The sequence below is a fragment of the Anastrepha obliqua genome, chromosome 3, assembly GCF_027943255.1.
Source record: "Anastrepha obliqua isolate idAnaObli1 chromosome 3, idAnaObli1_1.0, whole genome shotgun sequence".
NCBI lineage: Eukaryota > Metazoa > Arthropoda > Insecta > Diptera > Tephritidae > Anastrepha > Anastrepha obliqua.
Genome location: NC_072894.1, coordinates 90,125,421 through 90,143,707, shown reverse-complemented (window position 1 = coordinate 90,143,707; position 18,287 = coordinate 90,125,421). Strand labels below are relative to the sequence as shown.

The 18,287-nt window shown below is 36.0% G+C and overlaps 1 protein-coding gene across 6 annotated transcripts in view; it reads right to left on the bottom strand.

The window, feature by feature from the left end:
• LOC129240221 (ecdysone-induced protein 74EF-like) overlaps positions 1-18,287 on the bottom strand; it is a 175,096-nt gene that overhangs the window by 135,066 nt on the left and 21,743 nt on the right. The window contains exon 1 of one of the 6 annotated variants that reach the window (XM_054875878.1): positions 16,874-17,094. The exons of the other annotated variants lie outside the window; for them this stretch is intronic. The gene's annotated coding sequence lies outside the window, so the exon portion shown is untranslated. Of the gene's footprint in view, positions 1-16,873; positions 17,095-18,287 lie in introns of those variants that run through there. 6 annotated transcript variants of the gene reach the window in all.

Here is an 18,287-nt window from a genome sequence, read left to right as displayed (position 1 = left end):
TAAATATATTAATCCAAAAAATTATACTTCTATATAGAAGTTAGTTAAAAATATTCACTTATTTTGTGAAAATTATCAAATTGTCGCTTCAAAAAAAATTGTTCTGTTCTACACATGTATATCATAACGTAAAATGTCATTCTTTCTTATGTCTACAAGATCATTGGTAATCTGGGCACACAAAAAATAATGACATACATAAAATAGATACAAATTAAAGAGCTGTAAGTGGATTATATAACAAGCCATATATGGTATGTATGTACCATATGCAAGTTGATTTCTGGCACTAGCTAAGTTTCTTTGAGGGTGCCATAGCGGTTAGTAAGTCGGAGGCCGTGGATTCGATTTCAACTTCGGACACGAAACTGAAAATAAAGTTAGGTGCGTTCTAATAACAAGCAATAAAACATTTCATTCTAATGCTCTCCCTTAAGGTTGTATTAAATATTTAATATTGTATTTAATAAATAGTAGTGATTAATACGAATGTATGAAATTTTTACCAGAGATGGTGAAAATGATGTAAATTCTTTCATGTCATGGATACCATGCGAGTTCTAGCTTCGATTCCATAGGAGTGGCAATTTTGACGCCGCGGACAAAGAACAGCCCGGCCAAGCAGAAAAGTTCAAAAGCAAAGTTCAGGAAGCATTACTAGTAACAAATGTAAGAAGAGCTTACAGAATCATCGAAAATAATACAAATGTCTGAGGGCGTAATAGCGTTTCGCGGATGTCGCCACCTTCTGTATACTCTCCACGGTGATGCGTCTAGATACGAGTGCTCGTCCTCACTTTGATGTGCTCTTTCAGGAATATGGTTTATTTCAACTAAAGGCGTAAATATTTTTATGGATATTTTCTTGGTCTTAAAAGAGAAACGGTTTTTTCTTTTTGACAATGAAAATTCAAAATTCAATAGTTATGAATTCCGAATATTTTCAGTGGTGTGTAATTGAAATAAAACCATAATTTTATATTATAAAAAGCCAGGTCCGTAGTTGGCGATACTTCCGATTCACCATTTATTTGCTCGCTAAGGACTCCGCTACTCGCTAAGCGAAAAATTTAATTGTGAAAGCAAAAAGAGTTTATTGATGTTCAAGCGACTTTGTTTTTATCCGCTTAGCTCTCAAGCGATTTGCTTAAGCCAGTGCTTCCAAGTATCCAAGCGGGTATATTTTTTATTATATTTTGCATACTTTAATACGGGATGTTTTCAAAAGCAATGGAATTAAATAACTTTTTGAGCGACATGTGGTAAAGATCAGGGGGCTTGTCTTTTGAACATCCTGCGACTCGATCAAACCCTTTTTGCATAGTTTCAGGCGGAGTGCTTTGAAAAGGAAAGGAATTACATAACATTTTGTATGTACAGTATTGTCAAATCATATGCAATTCTGGTTCAAGGATTTTTTGTTTTACTCACTACGCGCTAGATGGATGGTGAAAGCACCTACTTTAAAAATGCGGCGTACACTTTTTCTATTCAGTTTACTGAATTTATCAAAATTTCGCCGGATGAGTGCATCAACCGAGAAAGTCTAACTCTGTGAAGCGTATGCACTTTGAGCTAAACGATTTTGATTACATTCCTGCTGGGTACTAATATGCAGTTCAAGCTCAGGAAAATCAGAATAACAAGACAGCGAATGATAATAGAAATTTGTTGCTTTTGTACTCGCTACTACTTAGTTAAAATTCTCTTACATACATACCATGTGCCTTGCCACCACATACATAGGTGCATCTGTATGTATGTATATATTTAGGTGCATATGTATGTTATGTGCGTTTAGTATTGCAAAAAGCTCGCACCTCGTCTATATTTACATATATATATGTATATATATATATATATGCATGTATGTTCCAAGAGGCGCACAGTATTTTTCTAAACTTCGACAAAACATTTAACTATGCAGCATATAGCACATACATACATTCCAACTTATATACATATGTATACTCGCTAATACATACTTACACTCTGTTCTGTTCTACAATATTATCTACGCACCACACATGCACTTCAGTTTATTTTTTGTTACACTTAGCTTTAGATTGTTCCACTAATCATTGCGTTCTATTACATGCGACTCAATTTCACAATTCAACTCGTTCCTCCGAAATGCTCACACAAAGTAATTACATAGATATGTATGTGCATACATATGACGGTAGACGGTAGTGCATTAGAATGCATTTGCATGTGCGTGTGTGCCTTCATCACCGCCCCCGAAGCCTATCATATGCCCAAGCACCCTACTACCCCACCACCAATTTAATGGCGAGGTTCTGGCGTTTGCTACCCGCATACTTGAAAATAAGCGCAATGAAAACATTATTGAATTGTATAAATATCTTTCAATGAAACGTTTTATTTGATGTTTTTCAGTTCGCATTGCACTCAGCTATTGTTGTTGTTTTTGTTATGTGCGTTGTATACTGTATGAAAGCGATGTAAATGCATATGTATTTAGAAATAACCTTTTTCATGGCATTTCCTCTTTACAATAGGAACTGCCGCTACCGTCTGGGGTCCATCTGGCAAGTAGTGGTTTCGATTGGCTCGTCGGAAGGCACGGCAGCTAACAGCTTTTGTTATGGATCTGAAAAAATTCATTTTACTTATGCTGAGTGCCCATGCTCATGCTGAGTGAATATGTAATTTCTTTCGAGATCGGAATTTCGGCTAAATCACCGTTAGTTTTGTCAACTCCTCAGTGTAGTAGAACCAAACACACAACTTCCGGTAACAACTTTCTAGTTGCTTCTCGAAATTGTCAAGGTGTTATAATACTAGAAGCATTGTAGGCACTTTACGAATAATAGAAAATCAAGCAATTCACCTTGTAAGCGCTTTCGTCGCCATAATCACGGAATACGCATTCGTATGAAATTTACCTACCTAACCGTTATATTCAAGTATGTGATCTAATCACTCATTCAATTCAGTTCTCCTTTTTTTAAATTTTCAGAAAAAGAAACAAACAAATTCCAAAAACAACAATATCACTGTTTATACATGGTGGGCCATATAGCGTTTGCTTTTTGAACCACCTATTTTTTTGAGAATGGTAACACAAATGACATGTCAAATGTGTTCATAATTTACTTAAAGGTTTGACATTTACGAAATGGGACGTTATCGCTTGAACAAAATTGGGAAATATTGAAAACCTATTTCCAAAGTGGTGAGTATTCTTCTTCTCTTCTGATGAAGCTCATTTTCACATCGGTGGCTATGTCAATAAGCAAAATTGTCGGATTTGGGGCTCAGAAAATCCACACGTTACTGTAGAGAAGCAAATGCATCCACAAAGAGTCACTGTTTGGTGCGGTTTTTGGTCTGGCGGCATCGGGCCATTTTTTTTCGAAAATGAGCGAGGAGCCGCGGTTACAGTGAATGGCGAGCCTTACCGTGACATGCTCAACGAGTTGTTTCCAAAAATTGAAGAGGATGACATGGATGACATTTGGTTTCAATAGGACGGTGCAACTTGTCACACTGCCAAAGTTACACTCGAACTTTTGGTTACCGTTTTTGAATTCCGATATCAATTGGCCGCCTCGGAGCTGTGATTTAAGCCCGTTGGACTATTTTTTGTGGGGAGCCGTTAAGGACAAATGCTATGCGAACCATCCAGAGACGATTGATGCTTTAAAACACGAAATCGAAGTTGCCATTCATGAAATTGGAGCCCAAACAATCGAAAATGTGCTTAAAAATTGGGTTGATCGAATGGCCTACTGTAAAGCCAGTCGTGGCAGTCATTTGAACGATATTATTTTTCATTCATAAATGACAATGTTCAATCTTCAAAATAAAAAAAAAGTTTGAAAAATATTAATTAGTTTTTTTTTATAGCCGATTCAAAAAGCAAATTTTACATGACCCTCCCTATATATCCCTTTCGTAAACCTAAATTGGTTTTGAAGCAATAGCTTCCACACGTAGGCGGGGTATACCCCAAATTATATATAAACTTTATTGTACCAATGTCAACTGATTTTCGTGATTTTGAAGTGTATACAGTAGGTTCTGTTTTTATGCGGTAGATACGTTCCGCAAGAAACAGCATAAAGAAAAAACAGCATAAAAAAAGCTACTAGTTCTATAGTAAAACTATAGATACGTTTCAAATGCTAAAACCGCATAAATCTGAAATAATCGCATAAAAAAGGGCACTAGTCCCATATTATTACTATAGATACGTTCCATAGACCGCATGAATCTGAAATAATTAAATAAAATCGCATAAACAAAATATTGTATCTTTGAAAATTATATCTTTATATATCTTCCATACTTGTAGGGTTAGCATTTCTGATGCAATCTGTGATGAGTTTTTGCTAAGCTGGTTTAGAATCTTGTTTATATGTACAATTCCCCATAGGTCGACATGCATTTTGTAATTTAAAAAAAAAACCGCACTATTTCAAAACCGCATAAAAAAAAGCCGCATAAAAACAGAACCTACTGTAACTTGAAAATAAATAAAATAAGAATGTATAAGATGCGAATAAAGTGACCAGGTTCCAGCTTAATAAATGATTCAAGCAACATAGCTGATGATCAGATGATATTTCCCATTATACTCCCTCTCCTGCTCTCAGAGATTATTTTTTAACAGCACAACATACTCGAGAAGTGGGGCACTTCGTACCGCCTCTGAAAAAATTATTTAGCTTTAGCGAGCTCTAACCTTTTTTAATTTAAGCTCATTTATTGTTAAAAAAATTTGCTTTCAGACTATTTGATAAATTATAAAATAAGTCGAAGAACACGTGGACGGCATTAGAACGAATTTTCATAAGAAGGTACGGACAATCAATGCTACCCGAAATTATATCGAACACAAAACACCTCGACAAGGACAAAATATTCATTAGTAAACATTGGGAATGGTAAGACAGGATAGGCTTTGTAAATTTAGGTGAACGAAAAGCATAGCATACAAAAGCCTTTTGAACATACTCTAATATATTGTCATAAATTCCAAAAAAAGTTCATCCAATAAATACCGCGTACTCCAAGCAGAACCAAATAAGAGACGTGTACAAAAATTTGAAAGTATAAGGTTCAAAAAACGAAAAACAATTACAACGAATAAAGGCCGAAAGGACGAAAAAACATCGCAAATGATTTAGAAATATTAAAACTGAAACTAGTGAGGCTTATCTCAGTGCCCCAACAAATACACAAGATTTAATTTTCCTATATGAGTTCAGGTGGGCATTGGAGACACAGTAAGATGTAGGAACAAGTATAATTTCAAGCTCTTTAAATACATAATAAATCTTCAGGTCATAAGCAAACAGGAGATAATTACACTTAAAAAACAAGATGAAAAGGGACACAAATAATAAAGAACCTGGGATACTATCCTCGGGAGCACATGAGGAAGGGAGAAATGAATGGGGCCATATATTATCGATTACAACAACACAATGCCTATTATATAGGTAAGGTATAATTCACTTCAGCAGGGTATAGTGAAAACCTAAACACGCAAGTTTAGTTATCCATATTCGAACAGATAAAGTATCAAACGTCTTAGAAAAATCTACCAAAATGGTATCTGCCTCGCATAAATTTTGAAAGGTTTCCAAACAGCCTTCAGGGATCCGGGATGCAGGAATATTTGAGCAGCTTTTCTTTCCGTCTGTAGAACACAGAACGCTTACGCGAATTTGTGCCATTTGAGAAGTAAAATCTTCTTATAAATTTTATTCTTCAGATTTATACCACAATCCTTGGCATGTCGATGAACAACATGTTATGTAATGTTTGTCTCTCGTAGAGGCTCTCATATCATATATTCTTGTTTATATTTATAAAATTATATTTAATATCCTATTTGGCTTATACTTATCATTTATATGAAAAGATATATTTTTTACAGTATAAATGACAAAACTCATTGAACCCGAGTAGTGTTTGAAGCAATGTTGCCCCAGTGGTCGGGCAACGTAGAGTCCGGCATGAGTAGCACATGAACCTACTGCGTACTACTCATAAAACTCACCTCCAATGCGACCGATATGATACTTTATGGCTCTTGAAGTTCCACAATCGGAAAACTATACGTTTGAAGATGCTTTTAAACATTTGACTACAATAATACTACTAATACTATAAGAGACATTTACGTACACATGTACGTGATTTTATTATTTAAAAAAAATATCAAAATTGAAAGCGTTGTTTGGATTGTTTGGATTTTCGTTTGTTTCAAATTAGCAATCCGACCTTATATGCATGTACATAAGTATATATAGGCAGCGTTTTTTTACCGGTCTCAGAAACTTGAAGTTTAAATTCTATGTATCATTCCATTATGCGGGGAACTGTAAAGTACGTACCGACTCTAATCTCTTACGAACGTCTTTAAAAAATTATATAATTTCAGAGCCAAACAAATTATCTCGTAGAATAGCAGATAAGATTTTTTATATCAGACACTTTACACAATCGAGTAAAGTATTCTGTAATGTATTCTGTAAAATAATCTGTAATGCAATTAATTGGCAAAAACAAATTCTTAACTTATAATTATAATATTTTTATATTAAACGACCTCCCGATCTATTATAGATAATAACATCTAATTTTATTATGTAAATTAAAAATTTCATGTTTACAGTTTTAAGTGCCATTGCGGACTAAGTCCAGTTAAAACTATAATATTATACGAATAATAATGCCTAAAATAGCAAAGATGAAGTTTATGCTTTGAAGTTGTTATCTAGATTAGATTGATAGCTTCGCTTAATCTTAAAGTAACATAAAATTCAAATTATAGTATGTCCATCCGCTTGTCATCTGTAGACTCGAAAATTGCGGAACCTATTAAGCTTCAATTTATGTCATGTTTGCCTTGGGGCCTATTCTGCACGATAAATATCGCTGGAGTCAAAATATATGTATGTAGTACCGTCTGAATTGGGAAGAACCTCTCCGAGCCGTTTGATACCAAACGAGGTTTCAGACAAGGTGACCCGCTGTAGTGTGACTCCTTTAACCTGATGTTGGAAATGATCGTACGAGCCGCAGAACTTAATCGCTCAGGCACAATATTTTATAAGAGCGTCCAATTCTTGGCGTATGCCGATGATATTGACATCATCGGTCTTAACAACCGCGCTATTAGTTCTGCCTTCTCCAAACTGGATAAAGAGGCAAAGTGAATGGGTCTTGTGGTAAACGAGCACAAAACGAAGTACCTCTTGTCATCAAAGAAGCAGTCGGCGCCCTCGCGTATCGGCACCCACGTCACTGTTGACAGTTATAATTTTGAGGTTGTAAAAGACTTCGTGTATTTAGGAACCAGCATTAACACCAATAACAATGTCAGCCTTGAAATCCATCGTAGAATCTCTCTTGCAAACATGTACTACTTTGGACTAAGTAGGCAACTGAGCAGTAAAGTCCTCTCTCGACAACAAAACTAACATTCTACAAGGCTCTCATCATGACCGTCCTAACTTATGGCGCAGAAGCGTGGACGATGACAATATCCGATGAAGCGACTCTTGGAGTGTTTGAGAGAAAGATTCTGCGCAAGATTTTTGGACTATTGCACGTTGGCAATGGCGAATATCGCAGGCGATGGAACGATGAGCTGTATGAGCTTTACGAGGACATAGACATAGCGCAGGGAATAAAGATCCAGTGGCTATGCTGGCTGGGTCATGTCATTCGAATGGATATAAATGCTCCGGCTCTAAAAGTATTTGATGCGGTACCAGCTGGTGGTAGCAGAGGAAGAGGAAGGCCTCCTCTGTGTTGGAAAGATCAGGTGGAGAAGGACTTGGCTTCACTTGGTGTGTCTAACTGGCGCCGGTTAGCACGAGAAAGAAACGACTGGCGCGCTTTATTAAACTTGGCCAAAATCGCGTAAGTGGTTACCGCGCTAATTAAGAAAAAGAAGAAGTTATTTGCTATATTAATGTGCTTCTTTATAAGAAATTAATAATTATGATAGATATTCATTCCTTTAAACACAATTATGGCCGCTCCCATGAAAAAGCTCCTCACAAAAGTCATTTGCTATTCGGAGTCGGATTAACACTGGAGTACACCACAGGAGGAGGAGCGCGGCCAAATACCAAATATAGGTTGGACTAAAACATGACTGCTACGGATAATATGAATTCACACATTGTTTCTTACTTGGTAATATTTTATCTGACAAAGAGCTAGTCGTATATTGTGAAGCGCCATTAATATTTTCCTGCAATATGATCAAAATTCATATGACAAAACTTGTTTGACCAATAAATATTCCAGAGTGTTCAATAATGGTCATTGTTTTTTCGTATATAAAACACATTAAATCTCGGTACTGAGTGTTCAATCTTGATTCTCTAGTTAAATATCGTATCTACGTCAATTTGAAAGTAATTTTCTAAAGCATTAATATAAATAATGTAAGTGAATTTGGTATTCTCGAAATGTAGTTCGAGCTTGCATCCATTTCAAATTTGAATAACTAAAACAACACACATGCTGTTACGAGTATTTCATCTTATTCTGAATTTTGCAAGCATAAACAAGTGAATCAAGAGGGTCGGATAGTATTTAGTAATGCGTGGAATATATATGGAAATATTTTGTTATAATCATCCAACAGAAACACGAATAAAAAATTTTATCGAAAAATTCGAATGACTCACTACAAGACAGAAAAACATCTGAGAACATTTGCTCCGGCCGGTCCAACGGAAATATCACTTTTGTAAGGGAAAGCCGTAGCCGAATGTGGGAATGCGTGAGTACCAGTCTGGGTTCGAAACTCGTTGTGGGCGTGAATCACTAAATTATAGAAAAGGTTTTTCCTAACCTCCGAGTCATGAAAAATCTGCTTATAAAAGTCATTCCGTCTCCGGAGGCTGTATAGAACCATGAATATGTGAGGCTCAGACTCAGTAGATTAACTAATTATTGTAAATAAATAAATTAATTAAAATTTGTGGACCACCTTCAAAACGGACACCACAAATTGAAGGAGGAGCTCGAAGAAAAACCCACAAAAGGTGTCAATTATATATGCATACATATTTACAATATATATAAGTACAAATATATGAAGGAAAGCGTTGAATAAGATTTAAAATAAAATTTATCAATTGAGAGGCGTTTTTAGAATGTTTAGTTGAAGCAAGAATTGTAGTCATGCGACTATCGACAATTCGTTAATTTTATGAAAAAAAGTGTTTGATTTCGCTGAAAAAGTCATATTCAAAAATAAAGTTTTCAAAATATTTCGCTGTAAAATAAAGTAGTGTTTAAGCGACGCGAGCGGTGGCTACTGATAAAGTTCCAAATACTTAAATAATCTATGAGCCACAGGTAATGCAATCAAAATACGAATGAATCTACTGGCAAGGGTTGAGGTTGTGCTAATTAAAAAAACTATGCTAATGGTCAGATTTAGTGCAAATTCAGAGTAAATGTTAGATATATGAAAGCCTTTAAATATACGTAAGGATATATATAATTTGCGTGAAGATCCTTTATTAGATATTTTGTCGTCTTTCTGAAAAAGCGATATATTCGGAAGTTTGTCGTTGCCTGCAGCTATTAGAATAAACTTTTTCTCTAATTTGATATTTCATATCCACAGTGGGATTCAAAAATGAAATCCACAGAATAGTATTTTATTTATACACGAATTTTAAGTTCCTCAATACTTTAATACAGAAGAATATAAATGTGAAATGGCAAAAGTTCATTTTATGTATTTTTTCTTACAAATTTATTAAATTAGTAACTTAATTGCAGAAAATTAAACCGCAAACTTTTCAAAATATTACTTGTCTCGTAATTATTTTTTTAGGTGTATCATTTCATGTAGGAGATGAATGCAATTATTGACCGATTGCACCTATTTTCAATACCAACCTTGGACTAGGTAGGTAGGTGAAATGGTTAAAGTGCTAGTCTGGCACTCCTCAAGTAGCACTGATGCGCCGTTTTGATACCATTATGAGATCTCCAACAGGCAGATATCTTCAGCCAGCCAGAGATGTTGATATGATGGAGAAAATTGATGGGATTTCGGTTGGCGCACTGTCCCAGGCTGTCGAAGAAAGGAGGAGCGCCCAGTGACCTTAGTCGTCTAGCTGCCAAACCCGAACATTTACAGAGAAAGTGATCAACAGTCTTCTTCTCTGAAAGGTCCCCACAGCTTCTGCAATGGGGGTTAAATGGTAACCCTATCTTTTCCGCGTGTGTGCCTATCATCCAGTGACCGGTAAACACAGCCACGAGTTTGGAAATTGAATGGCGAGGACTCCAAAGAACTTTCTGAGTCCTTCGTATATTGTACTGGGGCCAACGGATTTTTGAAATAGCCCATGAAGAAATGGATCTCCATCTTTTCTGCGCTTTCCTGCGAAATAATTTGTGCTGTTCCCCTTTAACAACAATGAAGGGGATGCTGATGGCCGGATAGGAGATCTCAAATCATAGTTGATGAATAAAATGATTCAATATTTTGGACTCTTTTTTTAATTCGTAAATGGAAATATTAAGAAATCTTTACTATAGGAACAAAGAGTTTACCTATTTTAATCATATTTGCATGTACAAATAGAATAAGTAATAGCAAGTTCCTACTAAGGATATTGAGAGATACCTTACTTAAAATATAAATGCATAGCTCCAGTTAGAACTTTTAGAATAAATGAACAGGCCAGATATTTTTTTCTATTCTGATTCTAAATTTAAGAGTAAACACCGGAAGTTGTACTCATAAAATGCAAAGGCTGCAATAAAATTTTTTTGGACGGTCTCTATTCTTATTCTCTTACAACATAAAGCGAAAAAGTTTTAATTTTTATTTTCATAACTTCTTTCTACTCTGTCTTTTCACAAACGCTTATTTTGTGACTCTGGTTTGTGCTGTGTACAATCTTGCCAGATCTTCGCGACATGAGAAAATGTCCAACTTGGTCTGAAAAAACGTCATTTCCCACCTTTTAATTTACACAAAGAACATGCTAAGTGTGAAGTTTTCTTGTTCTCGTAATTCATAGAATATTTTGTATATTGAGGAAAATCACTAGAAAAATCGCATCAAAACACGTTCAAACGTCATCAGGGTACAGAAATTTCTAAACATGACATTCCGAAACAAATGTTAAAACATTTTGTTTAACTTGGAGTGAAGAATTCGTGGCGAGGAAACACACTAAAACCATTTTTAATGTATTTAACCTCTTTTTGTAAATAATTCAAAAGAAAAAGAGATTTTTGAGAGCCTGAGATGCATATTTCGTGAAGGATAGAATTCGTTTGAAATAATCACCGTAGAACACTTAGTGGAATTATATAGATTACCCAAGCATTGTGCTTGGATTTAATTAATGAAATAACTCCAAGTTTGCCAAATTCACCACTATACTAAGTCATATACTAAAGTGCCCCAAGTCCAATGCGTTTTCCAAAGAAGTGCGGTACAAGATAGTTTGTCTGCTTTATCTCAAACGTCTACAAGCAGATAATTGCAAATGGTTGCTACTGCAGTGAATAACGTAGCACATAAATATGTTAAGTTTATGTTAAGTTAAGTCTAGTGTAAAGTTGCATAAACCTACTGAAATCTAGATTTCGGTGTATGTCAAAGGGAAGAGCTCTGTTTCACACTCTGCAGGCAGGACTTATATTCAACACCTGTTTGGTTCGAGCCATTCGATGAGGCTTATTTAGAGGACTTTGGGGAATTTTAAGTACTTGCCAGTTGCCCTACCGCCATTTGAAGTCGGGATATTTGGACAAAGAAAGAAAGTTTGCAGATAGTGAAGGATTCTTTCACCAATAACGTTGAAATGTAAAGCTTCTTGATTTTCATTTAATTTTTACTATTTGTTTTTAACAAGAAGCAGTTATGCTCAACTAATTAAGCGAACAATATTTTTACCAGTTTTGGCAATTTTTATCTTGTTTATTTATTTTTAACTTTTTTTTATATAGGCCCAAACTTTGTGCAACAGTTATAAAAATTCCACACATTTCACCAAATGTTCAGTGTGCCCCTAAGGCCACTTAAATTCACCTCCAACTGATTCCATTTTAATCGGCAGATGCTACTTATGAGGAGATTTGTCATGGTGATTCCGAGCCCGGGCACTGCCGCATAGTAGTAACGCATCAACCCATTCAGATACGGCGGCCGCTGAATCGTGTATTTTTATACACACATATTCTTAGTGTAAATAAAATATTTATATGTATGCAAATATTTTGACAGTTGTTTTCACGCGTGATTTAAAGCTTTTCGAAAGAGTGTTTCAGTTCATTGACCGGAATGCCCTTCAGGATATCGGTACAAGGTTTTTGGATGACCTCTACGGACCCAAAACGTTTTACTTTCATGGCCAAATGCAATTTTCCGAATAGGAGTGGGGAGCCATATCAGGCGAATACGGTGAGTTATTGATGGCTCACATGCGATTTCTAGTTAAAAAACCAGCCACAAGAGAGGATCGATGAGATGCTGCATTATCAATGCGATGCAAAAAACGCTTCAAAATGCCAAGATAGGACATTGCTTGACGGTTAGGCCCATTGGCACGAACACCTTGTGCGAAATTCCCTTGGAATCATAAAAACAAATGAGATTCGACTTGCTTTTTGACTTCTCCAAACGCGTGTTTTTGGGTGGTGGCTCGTCTGGGGCCTTCCATTCGGCACTTTGACGCTTAGTTCCAGGTTCATGTTGGAAACACCACTTTTCATCACCAGTTACAATGTTGTAAAAGAAGTTCTCGTCTTTTCTCGTATTTTTAATGAGATCTTTCGAATATTGAATTCTGAGCAATTTTTGTGCAATGAATGAAACGTGCACATACCTTTCGTAAGCCCAAATGGTTAGTTAAAATGCGATAAATCGATGTTTTGGAGACATTCAACTCCGACTCCGTGAAATTCAACGACGATTCGGTTCAGTTTTCGGTGATTACTGATTTTGGGCGGACCGTATGTTCATTGTCATTTATGTCCTCACCACCTCTGAAACGTATAAGCCACTCATGAAATCTGGCACGAACGCCATACACTTTTTCAGATAGCGCTAATGATTAAAATTCATTAGTCATTTATGCAGCACGCTTTTCTGTAGAACGTATTCACCGTATAAAACAAGACCTTACAGCACTTATATATATGTATATGAAGGATACTTCTCTGGGGAGCACCTTACATTGCATGAAAAGAGAGAGAGGACGCACTGTCGAGTATCACCGAACAGTACCTATCACTTAAATAAGATTTATTCGAAGCAAGAAAATTATTGTGAAAACTTAAGCAGGTTAAAATTATTTAAAATGCCTCAGTAGTTTGTACCACGTTTCAAATCAGTCTGGGTAAAAATCCTAAGATCAGATGCAATGGATCTCCCATTCGTTTCCCACAAGTTTCAAGCTTTGGGAATTTATCATTCACAAAGGCTTCAAACAATATAGAACCCGTTAACAGCTTAGCTTTAGGTCTATAAGTCTATAATTCGCATAATGAAGGCTTGTCTTAGTAATTCTTAAGATATACGGTAGGCCTAAATTCTTTCTTAGTACAGTTTGGGCGAGTTTTATTAAGTTGCCATCGAGATATATGCATTTATCCAAGAGTGGGTGTGGTATAGCACATTTTCCAAAACTTTTTTTTATCGTATTTTGTTTTTTGGTTTTACTTAATTTAGCAAATTTGAGGACTTTTACTTTATTTATAATAAAGACATTAAGTTTTTTTTGTTATTTTGATTTAGAGTTGCGTTATATGGGATGTGGGCGTGGTTATTTTCCGATCGCTCCCATTTTGAAAGTTTTCTTTTATTCAGGTCAGTGTACCGACTGAGTTTTGGAAAAAATATGTAGAATTTTTTTGGAGTTTTAGCTTTCAACATCAGATCGACGGACGAAATTTAGTATTAACATATTAAAAGTGAGTGTGTTTTTTTCGATCTGAATAATGTGTATTATCTCGCACCTAATTGGAATGAGGATGATTTATTAAATCGAGGTTCACAGCTTTACCCAAAAGTGAGAATTTTTCTTGTCACATTTTTTTTAGGTTCATCATTTGTAGGAAATGGGTGTAATTTTCTTTTACTCGTAACTTTTTTATTTTTTTAACATTATCGTTATTTAAGGTGGTGGTGGAGGTGGAAATGGTTAGTGACTGATTGCGCTTATTTTCTGTACAAAACGATCTTGGATAAAATACATATATGGATTTATGCTCGAGTCATCGTGAGCACGGACGGACGGAGAAACATGGCTAAATCAACTTCTCACATCATTCTGACCTTTTTGGTATAGTCGTATAAATACAAGATTGAGGTAACAGAAGATATGGCCACCCGAAGCAAAATTATGAAAGTAACATAACCTTGGCTGCTACATCTCAGTTTTTGTCGGCCTCTGTTGTAAACGAACTGCTGTCATCTCACTTATCACGTCAGCAAATCACCTGATTCCTTCAAATTCGATGAAAATCGATTAACAGTTTGTTGTTGGCCACATATATATTGGCCACGTCTATAAGTATATCGATCTTTTATTCTGTCACATACAACTGTTATGCGAACCGAACTATAATACCCTTGTGAACAAGTGCACAGTTTTTTACATTCCACGTTTTCTTTATATTCCTTATATAGCTAAACTATATTTCTAAGATATAAAGAGTGCATATCGCATGTATCATTCGAAAGGTATTTTAATGCTTCTTCCTCTCTTCTTCTTAATTGGCGCTATAACCGCTTACGCGATTTTGGCCGAGTTTAACAAAGCGCGTGCTAACCAGCGCCAGTTGGACACACCAAGTGAAGCCAAGTCCTTCTCCACCTGATCTTTCCAACGCAGAGGAGGCCGCCCTCTTCCTCTGCTACCACCAGCTGGTACCGCATCGAATACTTTCAAAGCCGGAGTGTTTATATCCATTCAGACGACATGACCCAGCCAACGTAGCCGCTGGATCTTTATTCGCTGCGCTATGTCTATGTCGTCGTAAAGCTCATACAGTTCGTCATTCCATCATCTGCGATATTCGCTATTGCCAACGTGCAAAAGTCCACAAATCTTGCGCAGAATCTTTCTCTCGAACACTCCAAGCGTCGCTTCATCGGATGTTGTCATCGTCCAAGCTTCTGCGCCATACGTTAGGACGGGCATGATGAGAGTCTTGTAGAGTGTTAGTTTTGTTCGTCGAGAGAGGACTTTACTACTCAGTTGCCTACTTAGTCCAAAGTAGCGCCTGTTGGCAAGAGAGATTCTACGTTTTAATGCTTAGGGGAATTGATTATAAAGCGAAAAAATCAATTCAAAAATTACACTAATAGAAATGCGCCAACACAAATTTTCGAAGTAGATAAGATTCTGATTTTTTATGTAATATGGGAATAAAAGCTTTCGGCTCATTTTAATATTGTCTTTGCATTTTTTAATACACATACTGTTTTCAGAAGACTACGAAATACATCAACGTTAGCGAAAAGCCGTCCCAGTCAAGCTCTAGAAATTCCTCCTCTAAACAGAACAGTTTATCTTGCGGGAGAGATATTAGAGAACTCGTAGAACTTTATATTGAGTACTAATGGAGTATTATGAATGCTAACGGGAGAATTTGGCGAGTAACACTCAAACGCTTAAATTACTTAACTCAAAAATTAAGTCCATCTATGTACTTGTTATACTGTAGGTCCCTCCATTTGTTTAACAACATCAAGACGCACATCACAAATAGGAGGAGGAGTTCAGCCATTCACCTAATAAGGGTGTAAGCACATAAAGTGGTAAATCTTGGTCTATATAGAGCAGCATAGTCGCACAGAAGATGCAAGATTGTATTTCTTCTTCCAGCTTATTCAGAAGTTAAGTAAATATCTGCACTCCTAGTCTGTTGAGCGTGCCTACCTATAAGATGATGCCCTGTTTTAAGGGGTTACATGGGTATCGTTGGTTAAAAAAACGATTTATTTTTTTTGGCTTATTAATTTCTACAATATCTCAGGAATATTATCCAAAATTTTCAAGTCGATCCGAATAATAAATTCGGAGATACAGCCTTTGGAATGTGTGCGCTCCAAGCCACTTTTATTGTTACTCAAAACTTTAAACGCGTTTTTCTCGGAACCGTGTTTTCAAAGTCGGTTGTCAAATGTTCTCGAAAACTATTCAACCGATCTTGATGAAATTTTACACAGGTAATCGAAATACAATTTACTCGTGCTTGAACGAATGATTTTGTTTTTTTTTTCAATTACAACTATTTAAAAAAAAACAAAATGTCAAGCAAATTTGACCGAAATTTTCATTTTTTTGCAAAAATATCTGCCAAAATTCCAATTTGAATTTTTGAAAATTTCAGAAATTATTCTTTAAACATGTATCTATAAGACAGAAAAAAGTTTGAATTAAATAAATAATTTTTTACATAGAAAAAAAAATATTAAAAAATAGGCCTTTTTTTACCCGACGAAACCCATGTAACCCCTTAATAGAAATCAGTGTAGTAAGGCTATGTTTATTTCAGCTTAGCAGAAGCGTTATGCGTATAGCATTGAGAGTCCGCCACAATTGTCGGGCGATTCTGCAGGTGAGCTCGTGAGGGTTTTCTTTACCGCCTGGCTGTCAGTGCAAATAAATATAATATATGTACGAGTATCAATGTATCCCGGCATCGCATGACACTGTAATAGTGTCATGGCGTCTGTCTGTTATCAACTATGCTTCAAAAGAATTATTGAAACTAAAAGGAGTTATCCAAATACGTCCAACTATTTAAAGTTTTTTAAATTATAATAACCAATACACGCAACTGATGATGCCCAATTCTTGAGTGCAGGGAAATCACATTCACTTACTTGAAAATTACTTTTTTTCTTCCACCGCTTGAAGGCAAGTTCAAAGGTCGGATCCGTGAATGGATTAAATACGTATGTATAAACCGTTCGGATTTTGATATTTATTTTTTTTTATTATAATTAAATGCAATCTTCAGCTATTGCACTGACCAGAAAAAGCGGTACACAATTTAAGTATTTCCAAGTCGTTCAAAATTTTTTAAACTTCATTGAGTTTCCTTTTAGTTATTGCCTATGTAATGCCATATTAAAATTAGCTACAATTTTTTACTATGTTTTTATTTAAAAGATTTAAAATTCATGAGCTCCTGAAGTGTTTACAGAACTTTTTTTTTGTTTGAACACCTGGTCAATGTAAAATTATGGTCGTGAAATACTCAGTGAAAATTGCTCAATACCTTCGTATAAAAAAAGGCACATACCTACATATATATTAATATTTGGCGGTTGGTTTTTATAATTTTACTAAATCTAGCTCTATTCTACAACTCCTCTTCGAATGCCTTTTTCATAAGAATAGAATTCAAATTACTCAAATTTTCAAATATGTACATTTGTGCAAAAAATGTTTCCCGAAGTATACATACATAAACATACATATTTATTTGAATTGTATGTATATGACTGCTTTACGTTAAAGAGGCTTTAAATTCTAAATAATAACATAGTTTCTGCTCTTAACATCACATAGTCACAAGCGATGACACTTATTTTCTGTATATGGATGGATTCAGGTATCTAATTTTTTTGTGTACATACAATTTGCGCCTTTCGCGCATCTGCAGCCACTTCTTAAACAACTCCCGCATCCATGCCGTAAACCATCACTCCCCAGCAACCCATTGGCTGCCTTGCCTTTCCAAAATGCATCAAATCGCATAGCAGGCAACTCCAACAGCAAGACAACAAATACAACAACAGAAACAAAATGCAACACCACACACCCCACGTTCTGCACACTTCCCGCTTGTATCGCTCCCGAACCAACCAACCGACAGTGAATGTGATTGTTGTTTGGGGCAATTGAACTTTCTTAAGAAATTGCGACATATACACTTTGAAAAGCTCTGGATTTACAAGCAAATGTACGCCAATGACCGAGTTCGGGTGAAAGACCTTCGATAACCATCATCATCATTATTATCATGGTATTCATTGCACCAACTCACTCACATACTCGCACACTCACTCCGTTCGTCATCAACTTGTAAGCGTGCTCGCTCACAACTAAACAATTCGCTCACAACCCGTCAGGCCAGACGAAATGGCCAAACAGGCAGTCAGCCAGGCAGGCGAATGTTGCATTGCTCACCGGATTGTTGGCCTGTTGTTGCCTAAATGTTTTGCCTCATCACATTGCAAATAGTAGAGTTTCCTCCCGTCCAGCGACACCACCGTCTCCTGTACCTGTCTC